Genomic DNA, 17,415 nt, shown 5'->3' with positions numbered 1-17,415 from the left:
ATAGTGTGTTGTCGATGCCTGTTCATGCTTGACATGGACAAATCACGCCTAATAGTATGGAGACGACATTTCTAAAAATCAATCTGCCACCTTCGCGTGATTATGATACTTTATATCTTTGCTTTATTTCACATTATTGCTACAACGTTCCACATCATTGATTTCCGGGGTTGTGTCATGACGAGTTTTAAAGGACCAATTCACAGTGATTTTGAAGTCATTTACCAGACAACTCGGAAATGTACAAGTCAGTACGTTTATTCTCGACCGCGGGTCATCCGGGTACTTGCGGTTTTTTACGTCATTTTTGCGTCACGGCGCCGTGGTGAAGTTCGAATATTTCAACCACCAAACCAATATTCAAAGTGTCAATATACATAAATGACATAACTTTTAGTTCTGCTTTTTTCCACACAATTTCTGTATCATTCGCTCTTCTGTATCGTCTGATCTCTCATTCACCGCGGTCTTAGCAAGGATGTAAAAAAATAGACATCCATGGTCTTAGGGACGAAACAAGTTGGTTTGTATAATTTAGGGCGGAGCCGACTGTGCATGGTGGAAACACTTCGGCGATATGGGGTGAGAACACCGCCAAAATTATCTTGAAAACTTTATTTAAACTTATCTCATTATTATTATTCCATTGTTTGGTGATTTAATGATAATTATATCAGTATTTGGCCATTATTTTGCAATTAATTGATCATTATATGGATATTATTTTGACATGATTATGAACTTATTTGGTAATTCGGTTGTTTTTGACATTATTCAGCATTGATGTCTTGATTTGGAACTTATTTTATCATTATTATGCCATTATTTGGTGATTTGGTCATTTTTATGTCATTATTTGGTCTTTATTATGCGATTATTTGGTCATGATTGTGACATTGTCTTGATATTATCTTGATATTGTCTTGACATTATTATGTTAATTCGGTTCTTTTGCCATTATTCGGCATTGTTGTCTTGATTTAGAACTTATCTTATCATTATTATTCCATTATTTGGTGATTTGGTCATTTTTATGTCATTATTTGGTCTTTCTTATGCGATTATTTAGTCATGATTACGACATTGTCTTGACATTCTCTTGATATTGTCTTGACATTATTATGTTAATTCGGTTCTTTTGCCATTATTCGGCATTGTTGTCTTGATTTAGAACTTATCTTATCATTATTATTCCATTATTTGGTGATTTGGTCATTTTTATGTCATTATTTGGTCTTTCTTATGTGATTATTTGGTGATGATTACGACATTGTCTTGACATTCTCTTGATATTGTCTTGACATTATTATGTTAATTCGGTTCTTTTGCCATTATTCGGCATTGTTGTCTTGATTTAGAACTTATCTTATCATTATTATTCCATTATTTGGTGATTTGGTCATTTTTATGTCATTATTTGGTCTTTCTTATGTGATTATTTGGTGATGATTACGACATTGTCTTGACATTCTCTTGATATTGTCTTGACATTATTATGTTAATTCGGTTCTTTTGCCATTATTCGGCATTGTTGTCTTGATTTAGAACTTATCTTATCATTATTATTCCATTATTTGGTGATTTGGTCATTTTTATGTCATTATTTGGTCTTTCTTATGTGATTATTTGGTGATGATTACGACATTGTCTTGACATTCTCTTGATATTGTCTTGACATTATTATGTTAATTCGGTTCTTTTGCCATTATTCGGCATTGTTGTCTTGATTTAGAACTTATCTTATCATTATTATTCCATTATTTGGTGATTTGGTCATTTTTATGTCATTATTTGGTCTTTCTTATGTGATTATTTGGTCATGATTACGACATTGTCTTGACATTCTCTTGATATTGTCTTGACATTATTATGTTAATTCGGTTCTTTTGCCATTATTCGGCATTGTTGTCTTGATTTAGAACTTATCTTATCATTATTATTCCATTATTTGGTGATTTGGTCATTTTTATGTCATTATTTGGTCTTTTTTATGTGATTATTTGGTCATGATTACGACATTGTCTTGACATTCTCTTGATATTGTCTTGACATTATTATGTTAATTCGGTTCTTTTGCCATTATTCGGCATTGTTGTCTTGATTTAGAACTTATCTTATCATTATTATTCCATTATTTGGTGATTTGGTCATTTTTATGTCATTATTTGGTCTTTCTTATGTGATTATTTGGTGATGATTACGACATTGTCTTGACATTCTCTTGATATTGTCTTGACATTATTATGTTAATTCGGTTCTTTTGCCATTATTCGGCATTGTTGTCTTGATTTAGAACTTATCTTATCATTATTATTCCATTATTTGGTGATTTGGTCATTTTTATGTCATTATTTGGTCTTTCTTATCTGATTATTTGGTCATGATTACGACATTGTCTTGACATTCTCTTGGCTTTCAATTATCTGACCTCCTTTATTATCTGAACTCATTATTTGACCTGCATTTGAACCCTACCCAGAAATCATTGCACATTCACAATGGCGCAGTTGATACGGTCTGTTCCCTCGCATAGGGATAGAAAAGCCGGCTTTGCGTAAGATTTAAAGCGCAGCTCAGCACATCACGTATCTAGAATAGTTGGGCGTGCTCGAAAACTGAGATCGACCACAATTTTGGATTAAAAATCGATTATTTTCGGCGGCGGAACTTGGCTGTGTTTGGTAGCCGATGGTGGCCTGTAGTATTACTAGCTATTACACCTAGCCTAGCCCTGCGTACGATGCTGTGTGTTCCTCTACAGCTTATCGCCCCGCTCACCACGTTATGACTTTTCTGCCTTAAAGAAGTATTTTGATTCATTGCGGTTTCATACCAACAAAGCAATAAAAAGTCGTTAGGTTAGCGACCGTGCCCCTATGAGTTTACAATAAAAAAAAACCATGCTCGAGAATAGTTCCGATCAACCAAAAATATTATGTGGCATACCTACGATAAAACATCTTCGTTGAACGAATATTTCCTTGATACTTATTAGGGACGATTCAGAATTTACTTCCAGGGGGGGTGGAGGATTTTCAGGGGGGGGGGCCACCCATTTTTCCCAAGAAAATTTAGGGGGGGCCAGACAAAAATACCACAATCTTTTAGGGGGGCCAAGGAAAAAAAAACATCAATTCAATATTTGCCCAGAATTTCTGATCTCTACAAAAGAGAACCATAGACGCTAGCTACCTGGGTGACAGATAAACTCAACATGTTTAGTTAAACTCCTTTAGCTGCCAAATTCGGTAATATTCACAGTGGTTTTGTTTTATGCATCTACTGCAGTATCTTGTTCTCCTCCCTGAAGCGTCATGAAATGTCCAGTATTTAGGATGTCAACACAAACCATACAGTGAACAGTCAGGGTTGTTTTTGTTGAAAAGAGATCTCGGATCAAGTCCAGACTAGAATTCATTTATCAACAATAACAATGGTCATTTATGTTCACACTGGTATGTTGCTAAATACAGCATTGGGTGTTCTATGTAGTGATAGAATAACAAACAAATGCTGATACACAGAGATGAACATTGAACAAATGCAAAATTACAGCAAATGTCTTTTTAAGGTTGGGTTTACCTTGTAGCTTGTAAAGCAGTTGAAAGTTGTATGATAAAGAAGTGTTAATTTATGCAAATGTATGCCAATCACCCGATTTCTTGGCTTCCTTTGCCTCCCAATTTCAAAATTTCCAAAGAATTTAACTCCATTCCGGCTGGGTCAAATTTTCTGAAATTTCACATTATGTTTTTACATGCTATATAACACAACGACTATCAATTGGTTTTGTTTGGCAACAAGCTCTTACATTTTTAATAAGAGGCATTTTGAATAAGAGGCATTTTAATTTTGCTGATCATGATTTTAATCAATTATTAGTGTGTCAGTCTTTAAACCCCTACAATTTTAAAATGAGGATGGATAATGCCAAATAAAATAGTTGTTTTTTTCTACATATACTCTCCTTTCAAGTGAAATATTACATTTCAGAAAATACTGTCTAGTTTTTGACTTAAATTAATTTTTATCATTAATACCAAAATTGAGGTTTTTTACCCCAAATATACACCCACTTCATCCTTTGAGTAAACTACTGCTACCATACTAAACTTTAGAGTCTCTGCTTTTTGAAAATATATGGTATGAGGGGGTTTCCTTGTCATCTTTAATGAGAAATATTGCTTTGAAAAAAACTGTATTGGCAACATGCAGCTCCACCTTAATTCAAAACAAAACGACTTGCTACTCTGCCACTTCTTAAAGTAACATGGTCACGTTGGTTCTCTATGATTTCGTCAGTTCAGTGTCTGTGTCACTATTATATTCAGAACCAACACCATCATCATCACTCTCAATGACTCCATTGACAGAGATTTCCAATTCAGAGTCACTGCTATCTGACTCTGACTCATCTGTGACATAAGTTGTTACATCTTTCCCTGACAGTTTTCTTAAATTGAATGAAGGTTGTGCATGTATATATGCAGTTATAATTTGAACTTTTTCAGCTTTCAATTTTTTTTGTTTTGGTAATTTATGTTTATCAAGGTATTTTTTTAATTCTTTTACGTTTAAATTTTGAAGGTTCCCACTCAAGAGCAACTTTAACCAGTCATAGTCCTCGTATTTTTTAATCTTCTCTTCTTTTCTGCTCCTTTTTTCTATGTTTCATTCTCATCAATTTTACCCTTTCTAAATTTTTTAAATGTTCTACATAACTTTTTACAGTGCTTACATCTACTATAAACTTTTTTGAAAATAAATTTATGGCCATCTCATCTTCAAGTTGCTTTTCAGCGAATAGTTTTTAATGTTTAAAATAAAAATATTATGTATTACTGTCAAAAATATATGGTGATAAATTTACAAAAGGGTTGATTTTCCAATAATCCTGTATGTGCATCCAGAAGATCATGTGGCACTGCATCAATGCTATGGTGTCGGATTGTTGAAATATTGTATACACAAGAAATTTGCTGTAGTCCAAGAAGTGATCTCAGTGTGTATGAGGCTAGGAGAAATGTGGATAGGCTTACACATTGTGTATTGGTGCTAATACTTTTGTGTCCCATTCATTCTGATATGTATAATCAAAGATTTCACAGTGGCGGCTGTCAGAAAAGGCAAAAAAACAAATTAACATGTATTGTTTGTGTCATCTGAAAACATGTGCATCATGACTATTTTAAAAGTTTGTTAAAAAAATTTGAAATATGAATGCTCTGTCAATTTTGAAAAATACTGCTGACAAAATGTGAACTTTGACTTACACAGGGTAATCTGCATTTTAATATGAACATTGGATTGTGAATGGAATGAGCAGTATAACATGTGAATTCATGTTTTGGATAAGGTGTTTTGTTCAAGAAATGTTCTTAAATACTTCTCAGCAATTGTTGCTTTCAGTGGCAGCTACTTGGTCTTATGACAACCAAATTAGAAAAAAGAGAAAATTAAAAATAAGTTGGCTTTCACCAATTTTAATTCCTAATGTTTAAAACTTTCACCGTGAGTCTGCAAATATTCAGCATCATCAAATGAAAATGTATGCTGAACGTGTGCATGTACATGTACATCTCACTTTCCAGAAATATCTGGATATCTGCAATGATGTACCATTAAACTTCAAGATATATATCACTTTGCCAATTATCTGCTCCTCTTATTTTCTGTTCACTATTTCTAACTGACATCTTTGCTTGTCTTTGTGTGCATCATATTTATCAGTGAGACATAATGTAAAAAGTATTCATATTTAGTAATTAACTTTTCTTCAGAAACTTACAACCAGATATATTTATTGCTACCCTTTCCAAAGTGTGCCACTTGCAGTCCCTGCAAATCATTCTTTTATAGTCACATAACCCTGAAATGATTTGTTATATCATCGATTAAATGTCCACTTCAGTTCCTGCAACTTGTTAGACTGGATATGTCTATAGTGTATAAGCATGCATGTATATATTAGGGGGAGCCATGGACAATAAAACAGGAAAGATGAGGGGGGGCATAGATTTTTTTATAATTTACTAGGGGGGCCGTGGAAAAAATCACCCAGAAAATAGAAAATCCTCCACCCTCCCCCTGGAAGTAAATTCTGAATCGTCCCTTAGTACCGGCTTTTCAGTCTGTAGCTTACAGGTGCAACTCTAACTGGCCGTAAAATAAGATAAAAGATAAAAGTATTGCTTTCTCATTTTTTCATAATTCCCATCTGGACTCATCTGGATGAGAAAGCTTCAATAATGGCACGAGTATGTTGAGATGATTTTGATTCTAATAATACAATCAAAACAATCAAATGCAGTGTGGTCTATATTTGGCAAATAAATACGACAATGTAATCGCTTTGTCAAGGTCAAACATATTTAAGGCTGCGTTCAAAAAAAAATGGTGAGGGGGGGCTGGAGGAATCGCGATTGAAATCTTATTTGTTTTCAGATCCCCCCTCAATACCCTCAAAAATTTTCAAGTCCCCCCCCCCCCAAATTACCATATAGCCGCATATTTATTAGGAATGCACACAGAGTAAAAAAAACATGTAATGTGTCGTTCTGCACGCAAATCTTTAACACTACCTCTTATCAGCAGGTTGTGGAGCCATATACCTAGGGCAAGTTCTAAAATTGATTCATTTTTAAATGCATCAGTGAACTTTTTGGATTTCTCAGTCTAAGCCGACTTGAGTTTATCCAACTCTGGCCAGTTCAATGGCACCAGCTGAAGAGCACACAAAATGACAATCATGAGAGAGTATGAAAATTGTGTATTCCTAGCTACGTTTAACCAAATTGTGAAAAAATGAGCACAGTGACCTACCGAAATTTTTTTTCAAAAGTACAAGACATGTACAACTTAGATGCCACTTATAAAATGATTTACAAAATTGACAATACTGGAAGGTTAAAATATTCCATGAAATTAATGTTTTAATCTCAGAAATTTTGGGTCTACTAATGGCAAATTTAATAACAAATAAAAGTTTCCATTTAGTCACACATTTTTCCATTTAAATTAGAGTCTTTACTGTTCAGAGTTTAACTTTGTGTTATTGGTACAATGAGATGTGAAAATTTAATTTACTGCATGAACTTGAAATGAATGGTTTTATATATTGATTTTAAGTGATTTTAGAAAAACTGACTTTTCATCGTACACTTGCATAAGATCAAGTATGGTGACCCCATCTTTTTTCTCTAATATTTGATTGTTCTCATATGCTAGAATTCAAAAATCCATGGTAACTGTTAGTCCCCTAGTCTTCTATGTGTTGCGATTTTTTTAAGACAGCGCGCGGCGATTGTCGTTTTCGTCCACGGTATCGATACCTTTACTGATCTCTGTGTGGCAGGCTGGGTGTAACCTAGCCGTGCGTACGTACAGGTCTTGTGTGTTTCCGGTGTTATACGGCCTCCACCATTTAACATAGCAGGCCCACGGAACGTTTCGTAGATCGTCGTCGGATGGGAAGTGACTGACACTGTGAGGCCGAAGACCGAACCTCGGTCTTAGTCACTTCCCATCCGACGACGATCTACGAAACGTGCCGTGGGCCTGTACCATATAACGCCGAGAACACACGGTACACAGACCTGTACGCTCGGCTAGGTGTAATAGCTAATACTACAGGCCACCAAAGGCTACCCAACACAGCCCAGTTCCGCCGCCGAAAATAATCGATTTTTAATCCAAAATTGTGGTCGATCTCAGTTTTCGAGCACGCCCAACTATTCTAGATACGTGATGTGCTGAGCTGCGCTTTAAATCTTACGCAAAGCCGGCTTTTCTATCTCTATGCGAGGGAACAGACCGTATCATCTGCGCCATTGTGAATGTGCAATGATTTCTGGGTAGGGTTCAAATGCAGGTCAAATAATGAGTTCAGATAATAAAGGAGGTCAGATAATTGAAAGCCAAGAGAATGTCAAGACAATGTCGTAATCATGACCAAATAATCGCATAAGAAAGACCAAATAATGACATAAAAATGACCAAATCACCAAATAATGGAATAATAATGATAAGATAAGTTCTAAATCAAGACAACAATGCCGAATAATGGCAAAAGAACCGAATTAACATAATAATGTCAAGACAATATCAAGAGAATGTCAAGACAATGTCGTAATCATCACAAATAATCACATAAGAAAGACCAAATAATGACATAAAAATGACCAAATCACCAAATAATGGAATAATAATGATAAGATAAGTTCTAAATCAAGACAACAATGCCGAATAATGGCAAAAGAACCGAATTAACATAATAATGTCAAGACAATATCAAGAGAATGTCAAGACAATGTCGTAATCATGACCAAATAATCACATAAGAAAGACCAAATAATGACATAAAAATGACCAAATCACCAAATAATGGAATAATAATGATAAGATAAGTTCTAAATCAAGACAACAATGCCGAATAATGGCAAAAGAACCGAATTAACATAATAATGTCAAGACAATATCAAGAGAATGTCAAGACAATGTCGTAATCATGACCAAATAATCAGATAAGAAAGACCAAATAATGACATAAAAATGACCAAATCACCAATAATGGAATAATAATGATAAGATAAGTTCTAAATCAAGACAACAATGCCGAATAATGGCAAAAAACCGAATTAACTAATAATGTCAAGACAATATCAAGATAATATCAAGACAATGTCGTAATCATGACCAAATAATCGCATAATAAAGACCAAATAATGACATAAAAATGACCAAATCACCAAATAATGGCATAATAATGATGAAATAAGTTCCAAATCAAGACATCAATGCTGAATAATGTCAAAACAACCGAATTACCAAATAAGTTCATAATCATGTCAAAATAATATCCATATAATGATCAAATAATTGCAAAATAATGGCCAAATACTGATATAATTATCATTAAATCACCAAACAATGGAATAATAATAATGAGATAAGTTTAAATAAAGTTTTCAAGATAATTTTGGCGGTGTTCTCACCCCATACGGCGATGTCTGTAGCTATAGCGACATGCGTTACTCGTGACAAGCGAAGCCTGTTCGTGACAAGCGTGTCAGTGTTGGTATCTGATAAGTCTACATCTGTCGAAGGTGTGTGAGGAAATTGCGATCATGGGAGGTGTGAAAGGGGTTTTTGATTAGCGGAGGTGCGTGTTGGCCCAAATGACAATACCAGAAGAATTTAGGAAGACAAAATATGCATGAAATTGGTGGGAAAATTTTTACCGAGAATTTCCAGGAAATATTTTTGTCTCTTTGAATTTTTTTATTTGCTGCATTTATTGTCCTTTATACGATGTATAAAAGCGGGATTGTATTACATGACACAGCTCAGAAAGTTTCTAATAACACTGCACCAGTCCAAGCCATGAAGCTTGGTGTCACAAAAACTGGACAGCATTATAAGTTTCAACCATAAACAGTATATTTATGTTTCCACTTAGTTTAGAGACGTGGAAGTCCAAAGAAGTTCCAATTTGAAAATGTAATCCACCCGATGAATGTTTTCGTTCTAATCAACTTTGGCCTACATTTTGTGAATGAGATGTCCCTATTTTACCTAATTAATTAATAATCTTCACCCCGACCACAATCAAAGCATGATCGAGCAGCGGGACTGCCATTAGCAAACTCATACTCCCTATAGATGTGAATTGGAGGGACCTTGGAGTTTACTCGGCAAATGCCCGGAAAAATGAAAAGCGCGCCTGGCTTACGTGATTGATGTTTTCAGAAACGATTTCTTCGAATCGGTCATCATTGAAACAACGTTTGCAGTTGTTGATCAAGAGAATGTTACAGTAAGCTATATCTCTTTACGTTTATAAGCAGAAATTTTGTGTCACGAGCATCGATGACAAATGTGTGTATATGTGCTGTCATGGACGTAAACCCGACTCCCGTCTACGTATCTTCCGATATTTTTATATCTACGTATCTTCCGATATTTTTATTAATTATCCTGCGAGGAAAGAGAAAGAATCATAGCTTGTCAGCTGACACACATAACTAAAATTGCCTGTAGTGTGTCGGGGAATCCACTTATACACATGGTAGTGTCCAACAAAATTTGGTCTTAGTTAGGGACGAAACAAGTTGGGTTTGTATAATTTAGGGCGGAGCCGACTTCGATGGAAACACCTCGGCGGTGTCGGTCGCTGTATAGAAGACCTAGGATAAGTTTCCCCAATTCTCATAGTAGAAATATACGAATTTCACCATCGCGATGTAGAGGCATATTACTTTTCATGTTTCTAAATTGAGTTACTACAGTAAAACGCATGTGTCAAACGTACGACACATGTGAATTCGCCAAAGTCTGTCTTTTATACAAATTTACTGGTTATATCTGGTCACATCTTCCTTCTAATCTGCCACACTCCCACCGTTTTTGACGAAATATCGTGTCTTGGTTAAAATATTTGTGATGAGTACTGTTTGCTGAAAAGACCGTAGTGACTCCTTCATTCAATGTACGAAAGCGGCGTTGTCATCCAAATAAATAAGGCGACCATACGCCAACTTGAAATCGATCATGGAGAGGATTACATACTGAATAGCATCGTGAAAAATCTTACTTTACAGGAAACGCAGTTTGCTTCATTTTATTTGTAATCTTTAGTATGTAAATATATTTATTATTCTTATAAATTTTGCTACACGGATTGCGAATGATGTCAAATTATCCCGTGGTTGACTTATAGCGACACTGAGAATAATTGACAATGTTCTCCTTTTGTCTGATCTTCTAGTACCTTCTTACCCTCTTTCTGAAAGACAAAAACCAAATTTTTTGCTAATAGTAAAGTTTCAAACTTTTGGCGGGTGTTTCTTACAAGAAATCATGTGACCAATTCCATTCGTTGATGATTGGGGGCTTTTCAAACTTACGAATAGTCCAACCAATAGACAGCTTTTAATATGCACGGTCCAGACGATATGTCGCCAATGTGTCTGGATCATCAAGCTATAAGTTTCATTCATAAACAGTCAGTTGTTAGTAGAGTTACCAACTCGTATACATACAACATGGCTCGCGTACTCAGTATTGCCGTAACTCCAGAACAAGAAAATGCGATACGTGGTTTGTTCACGCATTATGGATGGGATCTTGAAGAAAGAGGCAGTGCCGATGAAGAGACGGTAGCAGATGATAGTCTCCCCAATGACAGTGTCGTCACTATCGGCATCCAAGTCCCTAGAGACTACGATGCAGTTGAATGTGAGCACTGTCTCTGTCAACCCTGTGTCACAGCATCGCGACAACAGTGGCTTGGCAGTGGTCAGAGACCGAGTATTACGAATGCTGCCGTCCGAAAGGGTATTTACCGAAAATATTGGACACTCCTGGACAGAAGAGGCGCGTGGAAGGACGAACGATACTTGTCGAGGAAAGCTGACCTGATGCTGGCAGATGGGGTGGTCGTCACTAAAAGACAGGTAATGCCTGCTTGCGTTCTCAGGCAAGTACGGTACCTTTACCCAAATCTGCCGAACCAGCGCTACAGTGGTCATCGCTGGTTGTAGAATATATCTTCAGTGTGTTTCCAAAACACACACATACCAAACGGCCCTTTTCAGGGCCAGCACATTATCCAGAAAGAGAACTACCGTACCCTATTTTTTACTTTTTTGGGAGCTTGCAAGTTCGGCGTACAAAATGATTTTTCTTGATTGATTTGAATCTAAATGTGGACGTTTTCGGAGGCAGCTTGACTAAACAAATGCATAACCTCTCATACTTTCATAACAAAGACAAAACTTTTGTTTTTGTTGTTATTACGCTACGTGGCATGGCGAAAGTAAAGGTCTTGTAGATGTATCGCAGTGGGTGCACACCGTTAGCCGTACAGCTATCCCATCGGATACGTGAGTTATTTACGCAGTGTAATTGATCCGTTTTCATTGCAAATGTTTGAAGTTTACACTTCTGCGCGTCCCTCAATGATTGACAGCTGTTTGAAACAAGCAACAACCGTTTCCCATGGACGCTGACAATGGGCTGCCGCCGATTTTCCGGCTAAATATCTTCTTTATTTCGAAAAACTGCAAGATATTATGTGGATAGCTATGAGGCCGACAGGTTTACAAAACCAGACGTGCTCGTTTAGACCTCTTTCGGCTTGGTTGAAGCGCGTTCAGGGCGATTTTCATGGAGCACCGAGCTGAGCTCTTACCACTTGTCACTCACATTGCTAATGAATCTTTAATAAGTTAGGGGGCCTTTTATACCCCGCAGCGGCCTTTTAGACGTGTGTACAAATGTTTTGGTACAATCTGTATTTATAATGTGTAAAAGTGTGGACTCTGTGAGATTTGTTTTCATCAGAAATACATGCTGCACTATCCATGCTTGCTCAAGTATTTTAGCATCCATTCATTACACTCCCCATAACGTACCAGGGACCATGACAATACTTGACTGTAAAGAGAAAATATTCTCTGAGAATGAGAGAAATATATTTGATACCTGAAATAGTTTTAGACAAAGTTTTATTTCATGCCGTCTCACTCAAAAGATTTAAAATTTACCTGTGCTAGCTGAAATCACTGTCCAAGATTTTTGTACCCTGTGAGCATGTTGCATTTTCTGTATTGTTTCCCCATTAATACAGTGTCAGTATCATGTACACATTTATGTAAAAATATGCAAAATAGATACAGCCTATATTTGTGATTGTAGTGTTTTGCCAGGAGAGATAGCTGTACACTTGGTATGCACAGTGCTGCATGGTGTTTTCTTGTAAAATAGGTAGGGTTTAAACTTTGGCCTTTGACCCTGCCATACCCTTTGCACCAAGTGTTTGTAACTGTTTCCATCCGTGCATTATTTTGAACATCCTTCTAACAAGGCATTGAGCATACAGTACTTCTGAAATATGTCAAACACAACTTCTCCCCTGTCTTCAGGTGGCTGTATTTTCCTACATCTTTGCATGTGATGTAAACCATGAATAAAGGTCTCATTGCAGCTGTAACTTATACCTTACATCTTAGGTTCCTGTGTTTGTATTTTGCCACAGTTACTGGAGGGAAACCTTTATTAAAGGTATACTGTCACCTGTTCCAATTTTGCTACAGTCACCATGGAAAGAGAAAATCTAACCAATCACAGATTTTAAGCAGGTGGCTGCTTTTAAAAAACAGCGCCCTCACATGGGCATTTTGAATACCAAGGAACGCCCCTTTGACCATATACGGGAATATTCAGATTACAGGTAACTGCATGTACTGTACACCTTTAAATACATAGAACATGTGAGTGGTTTTGAATGTTTTTATAATAATTGATTCAAGCTGGAGCCTTGTCTCACTAGCTGCATCTCACTGAAATAAAATAAAAATTTTTTAGGCATTCATTTTCAACCCATGGTAGATGGAGGACAAAGGATGAGAGATTATTCCCTGTTTTACTCAATTTTGAATCAGAATATGTCTGTACAATACAAATTTATCGATTGGTAGAAAAAATAAGCTTAAATAATGTTCTCTGTGTACCGGCTCCTGCAAATTTGCTGACTGTGAAGGAGTATTAATTAGTAAGATTATGGCAGTGCAGGCACAAGGACCCCAGGATTAACAAACTAACAAAAAAAAGCAACCAAACAAAAAAGTCTACCAGCCAATCAAACGAAAACAAACACAAATAATAACTAAATAACAAATAAACAAACCCGGAACAAACAAAACAATAAATGCATACATACATACATAAATATACAGATTAATGAGCTTTAATGTAAGACTGAGAAAACACTGAAATGAATACAGATTGAAATATTTGACTGAACAAATGCAACATATTCAAAATGCAACATCCACTCTCCCACTAGTGATACTGATGAAGCATTTTGAATATGTTGTTCAGTCAATTGTTTCAATTCCTATCGGATTTAGTGTGTTCTCTTATTTTTATGTATTTAATCATTCATTTAATTGTTTGTTTGTTTGTATATGTGTTTGGTTTTTATTGGTTTATTTAATCATTTATTACGTTTGTTTTTAATTCGTTTGGTGTTTATTTGGTTTTGTATCATTATTTGTTTGGTCTATCTTTTTGTTTTGTTGGTTTATCTTGTCCTTCCCTGTGTTTCAGACTGTGCGGGGAACGCGTTTTCTTTGCTTACATCATTAAAGTAAAGCGCGCATCTGGAGCGCGTTGCCTGTTGATTCTAGAATGAACGCGCATTACAAGCGCCGTGGAGCGAATTTTGAACTTCAGTTCCATAGATCTAAACACGTTCCCTCCATCACCGTGATGGAAATCACAAGTCAGAGGGCATTTTTCCCCCAATCGATCGATATAAAGGTGCATTGAATTATTGGGCATCCGTCATGTATGGAAGGCGATCAAAAAGGAACGGCAGGAAGGTGAACACAGAACCTGAGACCGAGAAGAACGACGCGAAACTGACGACAACTCCGTCATCAGTAGTAGCTGCTCCCGGACCGATTTCCGATGGGACTTCCATCTCGCCGGCAGATGAACGGGGTGCAGATGGTAATAAAAAGACTACCCTTGACAAAAAGTCTACGAGGAATGAAGGGGGCCACGGCACTGATGATTGTTGTGCTGATGGAAAAGTGAAAAGTTCTCCAAAAGTCGTGTCAACTCCGAAAGCTCAGACAACGAATAAATCGAAGAAGGTGGTTCCACAGTCACAAGGCCTGTCGAAGCAGAGAGTAAAAACTCGCAAAAGTGGCCGTGCGCAAGAGGATGGGAAATCCGCTGTTGAGGAGCCAGAAAACGAAACGGGACAACAAGTCGAGCCGAAGAACCGTAATGAACCATCATCACCTGGCTACATCACCCCACTCCCATCTTATTGGTACATAGGTTATGACTCCTTGAACAAGGAGTTTTGCCTTCTTTCCAAGACAACGGAAGGGCTGCCGCTAGCAATGCCAGTACACGGTAAGGATGTACTTAGTGGTGGAATCGCCGTAAACTGCGTCGTACAGCTCTACCAACTTCATTTCATTTATTCTAACCTTTGTTTACAACTGTTCTATGTTATATTTGCGAAAAACTGATCAAAGCAATATATTAGGTCTGTGGGGGTGCAAATAATAGGCGCATCGGAAGTTCAACAAAAACGATGTCAAAAGAAATGATTGTGCGCATAATCATCCAATTGTCAGATTTTCGAACGGCAAAGGTTTCTGCTGTAGACTTCCGAATTGAATGTTATTGTCTAGTACAGAAACTTCCGAGTTAGCTGTCAAGTTTTAGAAGTACAGTTTAATCTAATTAACATAACATCACAGGGAGCTCTGCATCATGATTAAGAAATGCGATATTAGCAGAAATCGACCGGAAGAATCTAAAAACTTAAATAATGTAAAAGTAACACGATTGGAACTAATTTGGGATAATTGGATTTTCATATTTTTCAAATTCTCAAAGTGTTAGGTGCCGTATAGCTGAATGTTGCAATATTGCAAATTACTCTTAAAAAAACAAATGTGAAACGTAAAAAGAAAAGCAGATGAGATTACATTTGTAGATGAAATCGACATTACTTCTCCATCCAATTATCCCATTAGTTCCAATCGTGTTAAGTGAAGATGAGATAGTCTTATAAAATATCAAATTCATTGAACATGCATTTACAAGGAAAAAGAGCGTTTATAATGTGAATGTTTGAATGCGCATTGATTTCTTGCAATGCCCTCATGACCTATATTTTGAATTGTCTTAAAAGTGACATATAAGCCCATTGGGCCGGGAGGTGTTAACCTTATGCTGAATTGTATTCTTTTTGAAGCATGGATATCTCATATCACTATAATAAACTTACTATATAACTAACTAACTAACTATAAAACATCGGCAGAACCAATGTTCTGTTCCATACGACGTCGAGTACAAGCTGGGCAACATCCGTACGGTTTGATTTGTATTACCTTTTTGATGTGATCTTCAGCAAATGCAAAATCTTCAAGGTCATGGTCGTATGTTTGGTGATCGTCAATATTCTGCATGTACACGACATGAGCGCAATTGTCACTTGTACCATTCTCAACACGTTGATTACAGCCGTTGAAAAAATATCTGACAATTATAAATTATAAAGTAGTATCATTTTCATCAGAGCAGTAATCAATTTTGTTTGTTTCTTTGCGGTTTTTTTGTGTTTTGTTTTGTTCTTTGGTATACATCATTTTATAACTCCGGCCAGCAAATTTATACTCCATAATATGTGCACGATTACACGTAAAGATAAATATGGTTCAGATTGGGTATTTTCTGTCGTCTTTAGTAGAAGGCAAAAGGTCGTTGTGGATTTAAATGTAATACAAAAGTAGAATTTGCTATTCTGGTTTTTAGCTAGCCCATGTTTGAATGTCAAAACGTCATTCTAGTCTCATGCTCTTGGTTTTGAACTGTGGGAAGAAATGGTGAATTTTTCGTACGAAGGACACTAGACCATGAGGGTAGGTTTGATATGAGGGCTTGATACTGGAGTACAATGGGGAAATTTTTAAACCGTTTTACATGTAAAGATACAGAGACCCTAATCCAGTACAAGAAGAGCTGCTTTGCTTTTCAAACCTTAAACTCTTGGAAAGGTTCGAGAAGCGGTACTGCTCGCAGAATATTATCAAATATCAAAATAAATATCAATATTTGTTGTCTTTTTTTTTCTCGTTTGCAGTGTCAAATTTTCCGTGGCCATCAGCGACCAAGAAGGAAAAGTACCTATGGGAAACGGAGATTTCCAAAATTACAGCAAAAGAAGAAAACGATATCAGGAAGTTCGTACAATCTGATGGCGGTCCCAGTGGTTGCTGCAACTGTTACAGTTGTCGTTCTCTGTTTGAATTTATGGCCAAAACATTCCCTGGCGACCGTAGTGTATCACAGTTCTTCCGGAGATTCCCAAGGAAAGATGATTTCCCTGAAATATTTGGAAAGCGGCGCTAAGTCGAAACCAATCTACTATATATCTACTGATGATAGATCGAAGACAGTACATTTAAGGACACTCGGGCATCATCAAATAATCTTTCCTTGATCAAATAATCTTTCCGCGTATACTTTTTGCCAATTTTTACTTTATTAGTTCTTGTCGTGTCATTTCACACTTTGAAACAAAATTTTTATTCCACTGCAATGACTGGGCATTAAATTTAATAGAATTGCTTGGGAAATTAACATTTCTGAAATTAATAAGCTAAATTGTACGATAGAATATGACCCTGTAGACAGATAGTTTTATTCGAAAGAAGGTGATCGTGTACGGTGTCCTTTGAAATGCTTTCAATGATGGTTTCTTAGATGAATAAATCAAACATTTTGTAAAACATCGAGCTTTGATTCATTGAGAGGAGATATACAGAAGTACCTGTTATACACCTGTTCATTTTCGCCAAGTTTGAGAGACTTTTTATAAGCTTT

At 36.4% G+C, this 17,415-nt stretch overlaps 1 protein-coding gene across 1 annotated transcript in view; it reads left to right on the top strand.

Moving 5' to 3' along the window:
• LOC139118963 (propionyl-CoA carboxylase alpha chain, mitochondrial-like) overlaps window positions 1-13,002 on the top strand; it is a 54,942-nt gene extending 41,940 nt beyond the window's left edge. Inside the window, exon 22 of the mRNA XM_070682560.1 lies at window positions 12,264-13,002. The gene's annotated coding sequence lies outside the window, so the exon portion shown is untranslated. The remainder of the gene's footprint in view (window positions 1-12,263) is intronic.
• The last annotated feature ends 4,413 nt before the right edge of the window (window positions 13,003-17,415 follow it).

The sequence above is a fragment of the Ptychodera flava genome, chromosome 19 (genome assembly GCF_041260155.1).
Source record: "Ptychodera flava strain L36383 chromosome 19, AS_Pfla_20210202, whole genome shotgun sequence".
NCBI classification, from domain to species: Eukaryota; Metazoa; Hemichordata; class Enteropneusta; family Ptychoderidae; genus Ptychodera; species Ptychodera flava.
The sequence above is the reverse complement of the archived record's forward strand: the minus strand, read 5'-3'. Positions and strand labels throughout refer to the sequence as shown.